A 15,929-nucleotide genomic window follows, 5' to 3' on the forward strand; every position below is an offset into this window, starting at 1 on the left:
GTCATCCCCGAAACAAGGGACAGCCACCAATGATTACTTTGAGCAGAAAATTTTCTAGATGGAGTAGAGACTCTGCAAAGAAAGTTTTTCCTCAAAGATGTGACTGATTCCAGTGTATCTTTTCTTTCTATCCGAGACTGCGTTCCCAAATTCTCAGAGATCATGAAATGATTATCTATTCAGAGGTTTTAAAACTCGTAGTTCATTGCCCAGCAACCAGACACAAAGTATTTACAGTTGGATGTGCTTGTACTGAATTCAAGTGAAAATGTGTTTAAGAAAAAATGTACTAACTCCCAAAATCATTTACCATGTAATCACACAAACAAGATTCCAGTTAAAGTTATACCAGACCTACAATGAAAATCCTGCATAGCCACTGAAAATGGCAGTTACTCCTAAAAACCAGCATCTTCATATGGTATAGAAGCTATGTCCTATTAAGTTTGGATCTTTAAACTTTGACACAAGTAAATCAAGTAAAATGAGACAAAGTTAATTTTAAAAGAGTTTCACAAATATAATTTTTACAACTTTATTTTTCAATAATATAGTGTCAGCAACTTCAGTTTTCTAGACAACTGTAACACAGAGCTTGGAATGGACCAGCTGTTTACAGAAACATCTTTTACAAATCCCCTTTGGGGGGGAAAAAGTATTACTCTATGGAAATAAAGTAATCTTTAACTACCATTATGAAAGTGTCAACTTTCTTGCAACTTTCTAACTAACACATCTTTCAAAATTATATAAAGTATCACCCAAAACTAAAACACTAATTATAGCACATATTAAAATGAGGCTATAGCATTTACCATGTGTAAATATATAAAAACACCTCCAAATCAAAAACTCAAGTCAAGCCTTACATTCAAGTTCTGAACTTTTAGCCCTTTTTTTTGTTCTATAGCCATTGACTAACAAATCATACTTTTCTTCTGCTCCCAAGTTTCTCCTGATAAATATCCTTTTCCTCCCATACCTCATCCAAGTCGCCATTATTCACATACAAGTCAGAGTGCTGCGTATTGGCAATCTGCTCAACTGCAAGGGTGTCAAAATCTAAGGCAGATACAACACCCACATGTGTACTTCTAACAGGGCTACTGGGAGTGGGGATCTTGGTAGATTTTTCCTCTATAATCCAGTTAACACTGAAATCAACATAGTAGCAGCGTAGTAAGTGCTGACCAGCTGAGATCAGCTTACTCAGTCTAAGCAGGGATAAAATCTGATGCCTTTCTGAACTATAGAACTTTCTTAATTACCTGAACTATTGCATGAGTCCCAAACAGCATTCATTCACTCTCGAAGAGGAGTGAGTACTTTCTCATATCACTTAAACACAGTTTATTAAGTAGTAACATTGCAGTTTACCCTCATTTGACACAATATTTATCATGTTACAATGATGAACACTGTGCTACACAATGTAATGGCAACAAAATACTGTCAGGTACAAAAGAAATTCAGTTCCAAAACATCTCCACGATGGAACTATCACAGCAGCACTAATACAAACTAAACAAAGTATAGATGAACACAGCAAAATAGCACATGCATGCAGACGACAGGGAAGCACAAATGGAAGCAAGCTGTGTGATTGAGAAATAAACCGCCTGCAGGAGATACCTGTAAAACTGCAACTGCCGTTTCGGACTCCCATATCGGGCACTTCAGGTAGCATAACAAAAGAGAGAGAGTCCATATCATAAATCAAAGAACAATGACATTTGCAGAGCACCAGCAAATTTCTTATATCTAAACACAGGGAGATTAGAGTACGATTTTATTGTATTAATTAAATATACATTTTTGGCAATAGCATTTTGCAACAGCATTTTTTAAAAATATAAATCAGCTGCAAAACTAAATTCCTTTTGTCATCAGAGGATTGCCTTGAACAAATCTCTACAAGGTAGAGAAAAGTCACATGTAGCTGTAATTTAATGTTCTCAGTAAGCAAAGGAAAAGAGCAAGTTTCTTAATAAATTCAAAAAGGCCAATACTTAAAAATTTGAATACAAAAGAAAAATGGCTTTATTGGCTACAAACACCAGCAAAGCCTTTGGGAGATGGGGTGGAGATACATTAATTAAATTCTAATGAATCAAATTCTAATCCCAATTTAAAATGGGATTTCAATTGAATTCAATCTTGCCTTTACATCATGTCTTTCACAACCTCAGGATATTCTAAAGCACATTACACCCAATGACGTATTTCTGAATTACAGTCACTGTTGCAATGTACAAAACGCTGCAACCAAATTTTCATACAGCATGCTCCCACAAACAGTAACAACCAGATAATATTTTGTATATAACAGAAGGAACCGAAAATAGTTCCCCTATTAATCTTAGCATATATTTTACATGAATTTAAGAAATAGTTACTTTGTAGGTGGGAAAACACTGATATGGGTCCCAGAGTTATGGATACAATATAGAGGATATGTCATTAGAAAAGTACAAAATACCTTATTGTATTTCACTGCTAAAAATAAACATGCAACTTTTTTGACACATGAGAAGGTTCACCAGGTTGATACCGGAGATGAGGGGTTTGGATTATGAGGAGAGGCTGAGGAGATTGGGTTTGTACTCGTTGGAGTTTAGAAGGATGAGGGGGGATCTTATGGAGACTTATAAGATAATGCGGGGGCTGGATAGGGTGGAGGCGGAGAGATTCTTTCCACTTAGTAAGGAAGTTAAAACTAGAGGACACAGCCTCAAAATAAAGGGGGGTCGGTTTAAGACAGAGTTGAGGAGGAACTTCTTCTCCCAGAGGGTGGTGAATCTCTGGAATTCTCTGCCCACTGAGGTGGTGGAGGCTACCTCGCTGAATATGTTTAAAGCGCGGATGGATGGATTCCTGATCGGTAAGGGAATTAAGGGTTATGGGGATCAGGCGGGTAAGTGGTACTGATCCACGTCAGATCAGCCATGATCTTATTGAATGGCGGGGCAGGCTCGAGGGGCTAGATGGCCTACTCCTGCTCCTATTTCTTATGTTCTTATGTTCTTCTTATGTAAATTATCAGTAAAATATAGACGGATGTATAGATGTCACATTCATATTGCAAGATGGCGCACAATTCACTTAAATGTTGCACAAATGCCACCCACATTTTAAACAAAGTATTTCATGAAGATCAACGCAATAATCTGTCAAGAAGATAACAAACTTTTGCACTCGAGTTTTGCAGGTTCTTGTAATAAAGTATATTGCGTTCTATGTATTACTTATACTAGTCCAGAACCCAGTGGGGGGGGAAAAAAACTACTGATTCAAAAAATGTTTACTAGTCCACTGTTCTGCTAAAGAAAAACAGTGGCATAGAGAAACATGTACAGATGTAACACACTAAACCATCTGTAAACTGAGAGAAATCTCCCACATCTCAAGCACAGCAAAAGTCAGAGGCAAAGGAAAATGTAGTTATGTTCTAAATTGCCATAACCAGTCTTGCAATGTCAGAAATAATTTGTTGTTCAATGCTCAAGAAAAAATGATTATGAGTGAAAGGGAACATATTCTATTTTGTGGGCTGTTTCACATCTTCAGTTGAGCTACCAGGATGATTTGATCTATTGCCATAATGGAAAATAGCATTGGTCAGCAACCTTAAAATGGAAACGGACCATAAAATAACACTGCAGCTGCCTGTAGCCAGGATTTCAGTTAGATCAGACCCACTCCAAAATATTTGACAGATATAACTGTCACTGTGACATAGACTTTAGCCACTGGATATAAGTAGCTGTTAATTTAAGAAGTCATTGTTCCTAGAAACATATTGGAAATTGGAGGAGAAACCAAAAACTTAGCAACATTAAAAATATTTTTCTACGTAAGGTTTTCTATGAACATTGTACAATTTGCAACTATTATAACATTATATTATTAAACCACATAACAAATTCACCAATCTGCTGCATTTCTAGTTTTCACAAATTGACTTGTTTCTGCGGAATGTTTGTTACCCTAGAATGAGGAAAAATAGTTCAACCTTTTTCGAAAGAGGCAACCTTAACCATGCCACTGTTCATTCATGCTCAGAAATTACACACACTTAAGATGTCACAAAAAATGACAGATCCCAAAGACAAGGCCCATATAGAGTCCCTGGAAGAAGCTGTTGCAGCAGATGAGGTGCTGGTCCTGGAGGATCACCAATAGGCAACAAAGCATCATCTGTAACTGTGGTATCTTTGATCTGACCACCTTGGATTTGACTGCTCACATGCCAGGTGGCAAGTCCACAAGTCTCGGTCTCATGTTGGGAGGGTGCAAGGAAAGATAAGTGGGAAAAGACTGGTGTGAAGTGGATGCCATATAGCCAACCATCAATTTGCTAAAGTGGTATCCTGCTTTATTTAGGAAGAGAAGACTAAATGCAATCACTCTTTCATTTCGGATTTATACAGTGCAATATAATTTTTTTTTTAAATCGATAAAAAATAATTTTAATGTTAGTAATAATTGAATTTCTGGTACAATTATCTTTAAGTTCTTTAATTATTTCCAACAAGACATGCATCATTTCGGCTATGTAAATATCTTTCCATGAGTGTTAAAAAGAACACTTCTACGACAAAATACTTGTAACAAATTTTATATTTTGAAGAATTGAAAGAGAATTTAGAATTAGGAAATGTTGAAATACAATAGAATAGAATCTTGAGAATGTAAATTGAAAAGACCCAAAAAAACATTGCCAGGACCATTCCCATTGACGGATACCAACCACCAGTGAATCTCGAACCGTCTGGTTTCTTGCTACTCTTTGTTAATCAGGCTATGAAAGTCTGTCAGCACAAAATTATTTCTGAAAGGCAGCTCATCAAGTTTCCACTTGTTCGGACTTTTCTTTCTGTGCCACATACCATCCTTCTGCTAATCAACTGTGGGGTGCACTGCAAAACTCTCTCTATAGAGGTGCACAAGAGGAATGGAGCCATTTCCTTAAAGGAACAATCTTCCATTGAGCACTACGCTTCCCAGAGATTAGAAACTTTCTATAGTTTGAAGAGATTGATTTTTAATCTTCCATTAAAGTTAAATATTGCCTTCTCATTTGCAAATACTGTCAGAATTCTTAAAATACAAGACAGTGGGTCACGAGAAGTGAAGGAGTGCAAACCTATGACACAAATGGTGTGTTGAATACTGAGCATAACATCAAAAATTAAAGCTATAACTCAAAACAGTACCATAATAATCAAAAATTTCTGCTTGCAAGTTTCTAAGGCTGAGGTCGAAACTTGCAGTACACATCGGCCTCTTGTGGCCTGGAGGAGAAAGTGCACCAGATTCAAGTCATAACTATGATTTTTTAAAATCTGAATCAATGGCACCATCTGCTGGCCAAATAATTTGATACAGAAGAGCTTTTGCAGCATTCACATCAAGTCAACAGTTACACATTTTCAGGCTGACTTGAACTTACTGTCAATCAATTGAATATAAATTGGTTAATAATTGTAATCTAAATCATCCAGTGTTCCATTCCTGTACTACTAAAATAAATAATCCTACCTCCCTGCATCAATGGTGAAAGCAAGATGGACTAGAATCTACTTCAATTCCTTCTTTCTAGGACCACAAACTCTTCTCCTTCAGTTTTAAGGTTTTTAAAACCCAATTTACATGCCTTCTTTTGTTTTCTTTAGTTTTGTTGGTATCCTATACTGTGGGCCTTTGCTCTTTGTCCAGGTTTATTAATTTAAATAGACAATTCACACTTGCAAAATATCCTGAACTTAGCTGGATCTGGTCTCACACATCAATCAAATTAAAAGCTTAAAAAAACAATGCAAAAATTATAAGATGCACTGCATAAGAATAGCAAAACGTCACCAATTAAGTGATGCATGCTGAAACTAATCCAGATCTATATGGAGCCTAATGGAAAGTTAATACTAAGGCACCCCTAATCTAAAACCTCTTTCCCCTCAGGATTGACTTGTCTTAACATTCTTCTCTTCAATCTCTTGAACTGCACGGTAAAAAAACTCCAAAAATGGACAGGATAAAATTGCTTCCCTTGGCGGAGGATTCTAGAACCAGGAGACACAAATTCAAGATAAATGGTAGAAGGTGTGGAGAGACATAAGAAATTTTTTTTATGCCAAGGGCAGTGGGTGCCTGGAATTCGCTGCCCGAGTTGATGGTGGACGCAGAGACTAAACTCTTTTAAGACACACCTGGATCTGCATCTTAAGTGCTGTAAACTACAGGGCTATAGGCCAGGTGCAGGAAGGTGGGATTAGAAAGGGCACCTGGGTGTCCTCAGGCTGGCAAGGACAAGATGGGCCAAGCAGCCTCCTTCTGTGTTGTAACTTTTCTATGGTTGCTTTCAGGATGGTATCCCATCCTTAGTCCCATTCCCCAATTACACATGTGCTTGCCAATTCTCATTACCCAAATTGTTTTAATTTAAAATTCTCATTTTCAATTGCAATCCTTCACAACCTTGCCCACTTCCATGACCTCCTGGGGCCTTTGGCATTAGGTGCTATCCTTGGCACTCCTTTCCGAGTCAGAAGGAACACAGGGGTAAGACATTCAATGCCTCGATTTTGTTCTGCCATTCAATGAGATTTGATTGATCTGTATCTCAACTCCATTTACCTTCCTTGGTAAGTCATGTGCTCAAGCCCTACAGCAGACTTCATTATATGATCTAGACTTGCACTTCACTGCGTAACTTGTGGAGTGTTACACCATTAAAGGAGACATCTTTCAGTACAGCACCAAAACATCAGCATTCTTTGTTTAAGCTCTTCTGTCTTACTCCAACCTTATTTTAAGATCTTGGTAACCATTTCTAAAACTACCCTTGATGCATTTTTCTCAATGCCTCAGTGAAGTGCCTTAGAATGGTTTATAAAATGATGAAGGGGATAGATAGAGTGAACGTTCAAAGACTGTTTCCTCGGGTGGATGGAGCTATTACAAGGGGGCATAACCATAGGGTTCATGGTGGGAGATCTAGGAAGGATATCAGAGGTAGGTTCTTTACACAGAGAGTGGTTGGGGTGTGGAATGGACTGCCTGCAGTGATAGTGGAGTCAGACACTTTAGGAACATTTAAGCGGTTATTGGATAGGCACATGGAGCACACCAGGATGATAGGGAGGGGATAGCTTGATCTTGGTTTCAGATAAAGCTCGGCACAACATCGTGGGCCGAAGGGCCTGTTCTGTGCTGTACTGTTCTATGTTCTAATGGTTCTCTACATTAAAGGCACCATATACGAGCAACTGCCTCACCCGCAACTTGCATTCAGAGAGCAGATGCCTCATTAATTTATGTCCAGAAAACATGCACCTCTCCTGCAACTCATTTATAGAGCGTGCGCCTCACCTGTAAATCATGCCCGGGGAGCCTGTTTGTCTTAAGGAAAGTCGAGCTGGAGAATCTGTAGTTGATTCCGGATACATTAGGTCTGAAGCTTCAGTCAAAAATCTGCTATTGTCTCACGCCGTCACTTGCAAAGTCTGCAACAACACAAAACCGGAGAGGCATTAATAACTACATGTTTAGGCAATAGCTCATTATCTGACTGCATGCAGGTGTGTTATTAATGTAACTAGTAGAAAATGCATTTATCCACAACAGAATGAACACACACAACTCTGAAGTTCCATCTTCACACAGTAGACACTCTCCAATGTTTTGTATGGCATCTCAGATGTGCCAAATGCAAGAGACTCGGAACGAATTGAGCGGTCCAAAACAGAGCATTCAAGGGGCGCTGTGGGCCACCAGTAGGAGGAGAACTGTGTTCCACCACAATCTGAAATCTCATGTGTCAGCATATCCCTCACTCTAAAAGCACCAATGAACCAGGAGACCAACATTGGTGCAATGAAAGTGATGGAAAGCAAGCCAAAAACAGCATCAGACATAACGAAAAAAGTAAAGCTGCAACACAGCGCGATAATCGTGATTGTTATAACTCAGATCAGAAACTCTGAAGTGTTTGAAGTCAGCCTGGATCATAAGTTTTGCAATTTAAATTTGGCTAGGGTAAGCATGAGATGTTTCACTTCAGGTATGTTTCAAATGACCCACCAGGGAGCTTTTATCAAACAAAGTTTATTTAAGAATACAATCAACATGTATACAGAAGAACAGTACAGCACAGGAACAGGCCCTTCAGCCCTCCAAGCCTGCGTCGATCGCGTTTACCTATCTAAACCAACCACTGATATCTCTTTATTCCCCGTTTGTTCATATGCCTATCAAGGCAAGTCTTAAATGTGGCTAATGTAACTGCCTCAACCACCTCACTTGGCAGTACATTCCAGGCCCCCACCACCCTCTGTGTAAAAAACTTCCCCTGCACATCTCCACTGAACCTTTTCCCCCTTATCTTGAACTTGTGCCCCTTTGTAATTGTTATTTCTGCCTCGGGGAAAAAGCTTCCAACTATTCACCCTCTCTATACCTCTCATAGTTTTATAAACTTCTATCAGGTCACCCCTCAGCCTCCGTCTTTCCAGGGAGAACAATCCCAGTTTATTCAATTTCTCCTCATAGCCAATACCCTCCATACCAGGCAACATCTTGGTAAACCTTTTCTGCGCTCTCTCCAAAGCCTCCACGCCCTTCTGGTAGTGTGGTGACCAGAATTGGACACAGTATTCCAAATGTGGCCTAACCAACGTTTTATACAACTAACATAATTTGCCAACTTTTATACTCAATGCCCGTCCGATGAAGACAAGTATGCCATATGCTTTCTTCACCACCTTTTCCATCTGTGCTGCCACTTTACGGATCTGTGGACCTGCTCGCCCAGATCTCTCTGTGCCTTTATGCTCCGGATTGTTCTCCCATTTATTTTATAGCTCCCATCTGAACTGGATCTACCAAAATGCATCACCTCGCATTTGTCCGGATTAAATTCCATTGGCCATTTCTCCACCCAATTTTCCAGTCTATCTATAGAAAGAAAATTAGCAATAACTTTTACCAATTACAAACAAGAAAAAAAACCCACCATGATATTGTATAAACCTTAACAGCGAAATACCATTCCAACCAAACAAATCCCATAAACAAAACCGTTGCCACAGGTTTAGCACAGAAAATACGAATGCTCACGTGATGCTGGAACCTAGACCTTTGGTTGGATGCTGCAGTTCTCTTGATACACATACAGACAAGCTTAAAGTAACAGTTTCCCAAAACACCAGGGAGAGAGACAGAGACGCTCTAGGTACTAACTAGCAAACCATCAACAGCAGAATTTTCACTTCAGGAAGGCCAGAAGCCCTGCTTCCAGCTAGCCATCAGAATTCACTATACTAGGGAGAGTGAGAGAGAAAACCTGCCTGTCACTTGGCAACCAGCTTCTGACTCTAGACCAAAACTGAAAATGAATCCTTGGATTCTTCTGGGGAGGAACCACCTGACCTGCCAATCAATCTTCCCCCTCATAATACAGAGTCAAAGAAAATCCCAGAAAGTACCTGAGGCCCCAAGTAAAAATAAACAAAACCCCATTTAAACCATTGAAGCAGCAATAAAAGGCCTTTTAGCAGGCAGCTTGGCAACAATTAAAACCCAAAGCTACCTAATTGCAGAAAACATGATTTTTTTAACAAGTTCTTAAAGGCACACTAACGTCAGATGATAAACAATAGAAGCAGCAGGCTAGAGACTGAGTTAACAGCTCAGATCAAAATTCTGCAATTCACCACATCCAGCCATGAATGGTAGTGGATAATGGACCAACTAATGAGAGGAGGTTGTTATTGGTTTATCTCATCCTCAATGATGGAGGAGCCCATCACCTGAGTGCAAAAGATGAGGCTGAAATATTTACAATCATCTCCAGCCAGAAATGTCGAGTAAATGATCCATCTAAGGCTCCCCCTGTGGCCCTCCCTACACCCACCACCACAGATGCTATTCAGCCAATCCAGTTCACTCCCTGTGCTGTTTTGAGGATATATCATTCTTTGGAGTCTGTTTTATGGGAGTGAGAAGACAGGTGTCTCTCTAAATCTCTGTCCAGTGGTGTTAAAAGGCTGGAGATCAAGCATCCACATAAGCATATCTGTTTTTGTGCTAATTGATAGTGAAGAAGGATTTACGTCTGTGGGGATATTGCTTAAATTGGAACTATAGTGATAGATAGCTGTTAAGAATTACACCTCGTCATGTTTAAGTATTTCAGTTGATAAAGCCTATGCTAATTCTTTTTGTTATATTCTAACTGCATTCTTAAATAAAGTTTGTTTTAATAAAAACTTCCTTGTGGATGGATAGAATCACTCCTGGAGAGAAACACCTTATGCCTGGACTAGTGCCAAACTCAAATAAAGTTGGGGTCTAGGTTAACTTCATAATATATCCTGAAGTTTCTGGTCTGGTCCCTAATAATGCAGTAACGTTTGCTAATCAAGGGCAGCCTTACTCTGAAAAGGGCTAAGGAAATTGCTGTTTTGATGGAGCTGGCTGCAAAAGAAGCTCAACAACTGGGTTTGTGTACTCAAACACACATGTTGGCTGAATCAACACCCAAGAGTTTGAAACCCGTACAGGTCACTGAAGTGAAAAGCCAGAGCATTCAGCAGCAGAATGCCGGTATAAAGACACAGTATGCAGAAGCAGAGGAGAAAAGGGACACAGAATGTGCCTGCTGGAAGAAAAAGCAAGCTATAGTAAAAATAATAAGAAATCAGAACAAACTAAAAAAGCATGCAAACAAAATAAAAGTACTGTTAATGCCGTGCAAAAGGATCAAAAGAAAAGAAGCAACTCAGAGTCTGAAGGCGAATTATCACTGAAAGTGTTAGCCATTTGCTGGTGCTATGAATAGATACAGAGTCACTCCAATGCGGATGGACAGCCAGTAATGGAAGTTGACGCTGGAGCAGCTGTCTGGTACCAGAGACTGTATACAAGGAAAAACTCAGACATATTCCATTGGAAGCTTCAAGAACAATGTTGAAGACATAAACAGGTGAAGTGGTTCCACTGAAGGACCTCATTGAAGTAGCTGTGCAATTTAATGGACAAATAGCAGATTTGCCTCACCATGTCATAAAGGCAATTATCCAGCACTGAAGGATCAAACATAGTTAGAGAAGATATGACTAAACTGGACCAAAGTCAACCTGACGACTAATGGAGAATAAAGCCTCACAAAAATTCTAAAGAAAAACACGATTGTGTTTGATGCAGAACTGGGGGGTACAAAAGGCATCGCAGTTAAATTGAAGAGTATAGAAGAAAGTCAAGCAAAATGCTTGAAGGCAAGGTCGAAACCCCTGCTATCCGAGGAAGGTGATTTGGAATGATTTCTGAAGATTTTGGAACCTGTCAGCATTAGTGAATAGGGCACACCAACACTGCCAGTCATCAAGAAAGATGGATCATAAGAATTTGGAGAGACTTCAAAGTCACCCTAAATCCAGTGTTTTGAGCGGAACAGTACTCATTACCCCAAAGCGATGAGCTGTTTGCAGGATTAGCAGGAGGCCAACATTTTAGCAAAATCGACTTGTTAGGCTAACTTACAGATGAACATAGACCAGGAGTCACAGCAACTTCTGACAATCGTGGCACATAAAGGCTTGCCATTTGGTATCACATCTGTTCCTGCAATGTTTCAAAGAGTAATGGATCAGATCCTGCATGGACTGAGCAGAATCCAGTGTTATCTGGATGACATTCTAGTCATTGGAAGAAAAGAAGAGGAACATCTTCAGAATTTGGATTCCACTCTTCAGAGATTGGAAGACTATGGGATGAGAGCCCGCAAGGACAAATGCGAGTTCTTCCAGTCCACAGTTTAGTATTTGGGACATGTGATTGACACCACGGACCTTCACAAATCCCCTTTGAGGGTCAAGGTTATCACAAAAGCACCTGCACCTTAGAATATTAACCAGTTGCAATCCTTCCTAGAATCGCTGAACTACTGTGGAAGATTTGTTTCAAATTTGGCAACCATTTAAAAACCATTGCATAACCTCTTGTGCCAGAACAAGAAGTGGGAGTGGTCGAATCAATGCAATACACTTTCATGCAAGCCAAAGATGCATTGTTCTAATTTGAAGTTGTTACACATTTTGACTTAACCTATGCGTGACGCATTCCCTTATGGTGCTGAAGCGGTGGTATCCCACATCATGCCATTGGGTGAAGAAAGACCAATTGTTTTACACCTCGAGCAAGGCTGAAAGTAACTATGCACAAATTGAAAGGTAAGCATTACGAAAAGGTGTTGGGAGTTGCACTGTTGATTAAAGATGACATAGATGATATTGAGACAATATTGAGGAAAGATATGAGCATAGATTATGTAGAATCTGTATGGGTCGAGTTAAGAAACAACAAGGGACAAAAAACACTGGTGGGGGTGATATTCAGACCACCAAACTGTAGTGGCAATGTTGGGAAAAGCATTAGACAGGAAATCAGAGACGCAGGTGTTAAAGGAACATCTGTGATTATGGGTGACTTTAATCTGCATATAGATTAGGAGAGTCAAATTAGTCACAGTACAATAGAGGTGGAATTTCTGAAGTGCATATGGGATGGTTTTCTAGAGCAATATGTTGAAGAACTAACAAAGGAGCAGACCATCTTGGACTGGGTATTGTGCAATGAGAAAGGATTAGTTGGCAATCTAGTTGTGAGAGAACCCTTGGGGACGAGTGACCACAATATGGTAGAATTCTTTGTCAAGGTGGATAATGGTGTAATTGATTCTGAGACCAATAAAGGTAACCATGATGGTAGGAGGCATGAATTGGACATGATGGACTGGGAAACATTACTGAAAGGAAAGACAGTGGACAAGCAATTGCAGACATTTAAAGAATGAATAGGTGAACTCCAGAAGTTGTTTATTCCTGTTTGGCGCAAGAGTGGTAAGGGAATTGTGGCCAAACCATGGCTTACAAAGGAAATTGGAGACAGTATCAGATTCAAGGAAGAAGAATTGGCAAGAAAAAGCAATAGGCTTGAGGGTTGTGAGCAGTTTAAAATTCAGCAAGGAGGACCAAGGGATTGATTAAGAAAGGAAAAACAGAGTATGAAAGCAAGCTAGCGGGGAACATAAAAACTGGCTGTAAAAGTTTCTATAGCTACGTAAAGAGAAAAAGATTGACAAAAACAAATGAAATGGGAAAATTCATAACAGGGAAGAAAGAATTGGTTGAAGAATTAAATTCGTTCTTTGCTTCAGTCTTCACAAAGGAAGACATGAATAATGTACCAGAAGTGCTGAGAGAAGCATGTTTTAGTGAGGAGCTGAAGGAAATCAACATTAGTAGAGAAATGGTTTTGGGGTAATTGATGGGATTGAAGGTGGATAAATCTCCAGGTCCTGATAATCTTCATCCCAGAGTACTTAAGGAAATGGCCCTGGAAATCGTAGATCCATTGGTGGTTATTCTCCAAAATTCTTTGGACTCAGGAATAGTTCCTACAGATTGGAGGGTAGCTAATGTAAGTCCGCTATTCGAAAAGGGAGTTAGAGAGAATACTATAGAGCCTAACACCAGTACTGGGGAAGTTGCTGAAGTCTATTATCAAGGATTTCATATCTCGGCATTTGAAAGGCAGTGGTATAATCAAAATCAGCATGAATTTACAAAAGGAAACTCATACTTGATGAATCTATTGGAATTTTTTTGAGGATGTAACTAGTAGAGTTGACCGAGGAGAACCAGTGGATGTGACTTATTTAAACTTTCAACAAGGTCTCACATAACAGACTACTATGTAAAGTTAAAGCACCTGGGATTGCAGGTAGTGTCTTGAGAAGGATAAAAAGCTGGTTAGCAGATAGGAAGCAACGAGTTGGCTTAAATGGGTCTTTTTCTGATTGTCAGTCAGTGGCTAGGGGGGTTCCATAGGGATCTGTGCTAGGACCCCAACTGTTCATATTATATATCAACTCCTGCTTCTAGTTTCTATGAATAGGCTCCTTAGATATTTGCCACTCTTCATCAACTTTCCTACTCTGTAGTCTTCCTGCCCTGTCTACTGGGGCCAAATCTGTCCATATGCTTATGTTATTTCCTTTGTTTAAATTCAGAATGCTGGTGTGGACTCCAGTTTGTCGCCCTCAAACTGAAATTCTAGCATGCTATGATCACTCTTCCCTAGAGGATCCTTAATTATGAGATCATTAATTAATCCCTCTTCATTACACACCAAATCCAGAATAGCTTGCTCCCTGGTGGTTCCACAACACATTGAATGCATTAGAGATTGGTCCAAAAAACAAAGAACTCTCCCTCAAGGCTACCCTTGCCAATTTGATTATTCCAGTCAATATGCATGTAAAAATCACCCATGATTATTGCTGTAAGACTGAGGTCTTACAAGACCTCAGTATTTGTTGGTTTATATAGTGTGCTGCTACAGAACTACTGGTTGGGACCTATAGATTATTCACATCAGGGACTTCTTTCCCTTGCTATTTCTTATTTCCACCCAGACTGATTATACAATGTGCCTATATCATTTCTCACTACAGCACTGATCTCTTCCTTCACTAACAAAGCTATACCATCTCCTTTTCCTTCCTGCCAATCCTTCTGAAATACTGAGTACCCTCGAACATTCAATTCCCAGACCTGGTTTCCCTGCAACCACGTCTCAGTAATCAGCAGTAAATCACACCCACTTGTCTCAATTTGCTGTTAACTCATTAATTTTATTCCAAATGCTTCATGCAATCAAGGACAAAGCCTTTCAGTTCATTTTATTATCCAAATTCCCTCCTCTTTTACGAGTCCTTGGTAAAATAAGACTTTCAAATGATCTGTCACTACCTTTTGCTATCTGTTGGTACTCAGACTGTGATGTTAAAGAGCATGAGATTGTAGGTAGTGTCTTGGGATGGATAGAAAGCTGCTTAGCAAACAGGAAGCAGAGAGTTAGAATAAATGGATCCTTTTCCGATTGGCAGGCAATGACTAGTGGGGTACCGCTAGACCTATGCTAGGTCCCCAACTGTTCACATTATATATTAATGATTTGGAAGAGAGAACTAAATGTATTATCTTCAAATTTGCAGATAATACGAAGTTGAGTGGGAGGGTGAGCTGTGAGGAGGATGCAGAGATGCTTCAGCATGATTTGGACAGAGAGTGCAGCAAAAGTTTACTGGATTGATACTTAGGATGGCAGGACTGCCAGAAGAGGAGAGTTGGTTAAATTGGTTGCTTAATCCTAAATTGGTTAGGATTATATTCATTGGAATGTCGAGAGGGAATCACAGAAACTTACAAAATTCTAACAGGGTTAGACAAAGTAGGTTCAGAAAGAATGTTCCTGATGGTGGGGGAGTCCAGAATTAAATGTCATAGTTTGAGGATAACGGGTTAACCTTTTAGGACTGAGGTGAGGAGAAATTTCTTCACCCAGAGAGTGGTGAATCTGTGGAATTCATTACCACAGAAAGCAGTTGAGGCCAAAACGTTCCATGATTTAAAGAAGCAATTAAATACAGTTCTTGGGACAGGATATGGGGCAAAGGCAAGATCAGGGTATTGAATTAGATGATCCGCCATGATCATAATAAATAATGGAGAAGGCTCGAAGGGCCAAATGGCTTACTCTTGCTTCTATTTTCTATGTATGTTCTTCATCCAAAGTGGCCAAAAGTTGCTGTAATGAAATCCACTTCATTGGAAAAGACTATCAAAAGACTAGAAGTCTTTAGTAGGTTTGGATTTCCTGAACAATTGGTAAGCAACAACGGACCTCAATTCGTCTCCCAAGAATTTGAAAGTTTCTTGAAAGAGAATGGTATGTAACATATTAGGTCTGCACCATACCACCCTGCTACGAAGGGCATAGCAAAACATTATGTCCAAACCATGAAACATACATTGAGAGCAACCAGGGAACAAAGTTCACTGACTAAATGTCTTAACCAATTCCTG

General features: G+C 39.5%; 1 long non-coding RNA gene across 1 annotated transcript in view; it reads right to left on the minus strand.

The window, feature by feature from the left end:
- Nucleotides 1-1,632: 1,632 nt before the first annotated feature.
- The window catches only part of LOC144488487 (uncharacterized), a 67,017-nt gene continuing 52,720 nt past the window's right edge, over nt 1,633-15,929 (minus strand). The window contains exons 2-3 of the long non-coding RNA XR_013496601.1: nt 7,372-7,505; nt 1,633-1,674 (exon numbers count right to left, since the gene is read on the minus strand). This is a non-coding gene — a long non-coding RNA (uncharacterized LOC144488487). The remainder of the gene's footprint in view (nt 1,675-7,371; nt 7,506-15,929) is intronic.

Source organism: Mustelus asterias, unplaced genomic scaffold (genome assembly GCF_964213995.1).
Source record: "Mustelus asterias unplaced genomic scaffold, sMusAst1.hap1.1 HAP1_SCAFFOLD_1604, whole genome shotgun sequence".
Taxonomy (NCBI): Eukaryota; Metazoa; Chordata; class Chondrichthyes; order Carcharhiniformes; family Triakidae; genus Mustelus; species Mustelus asterias.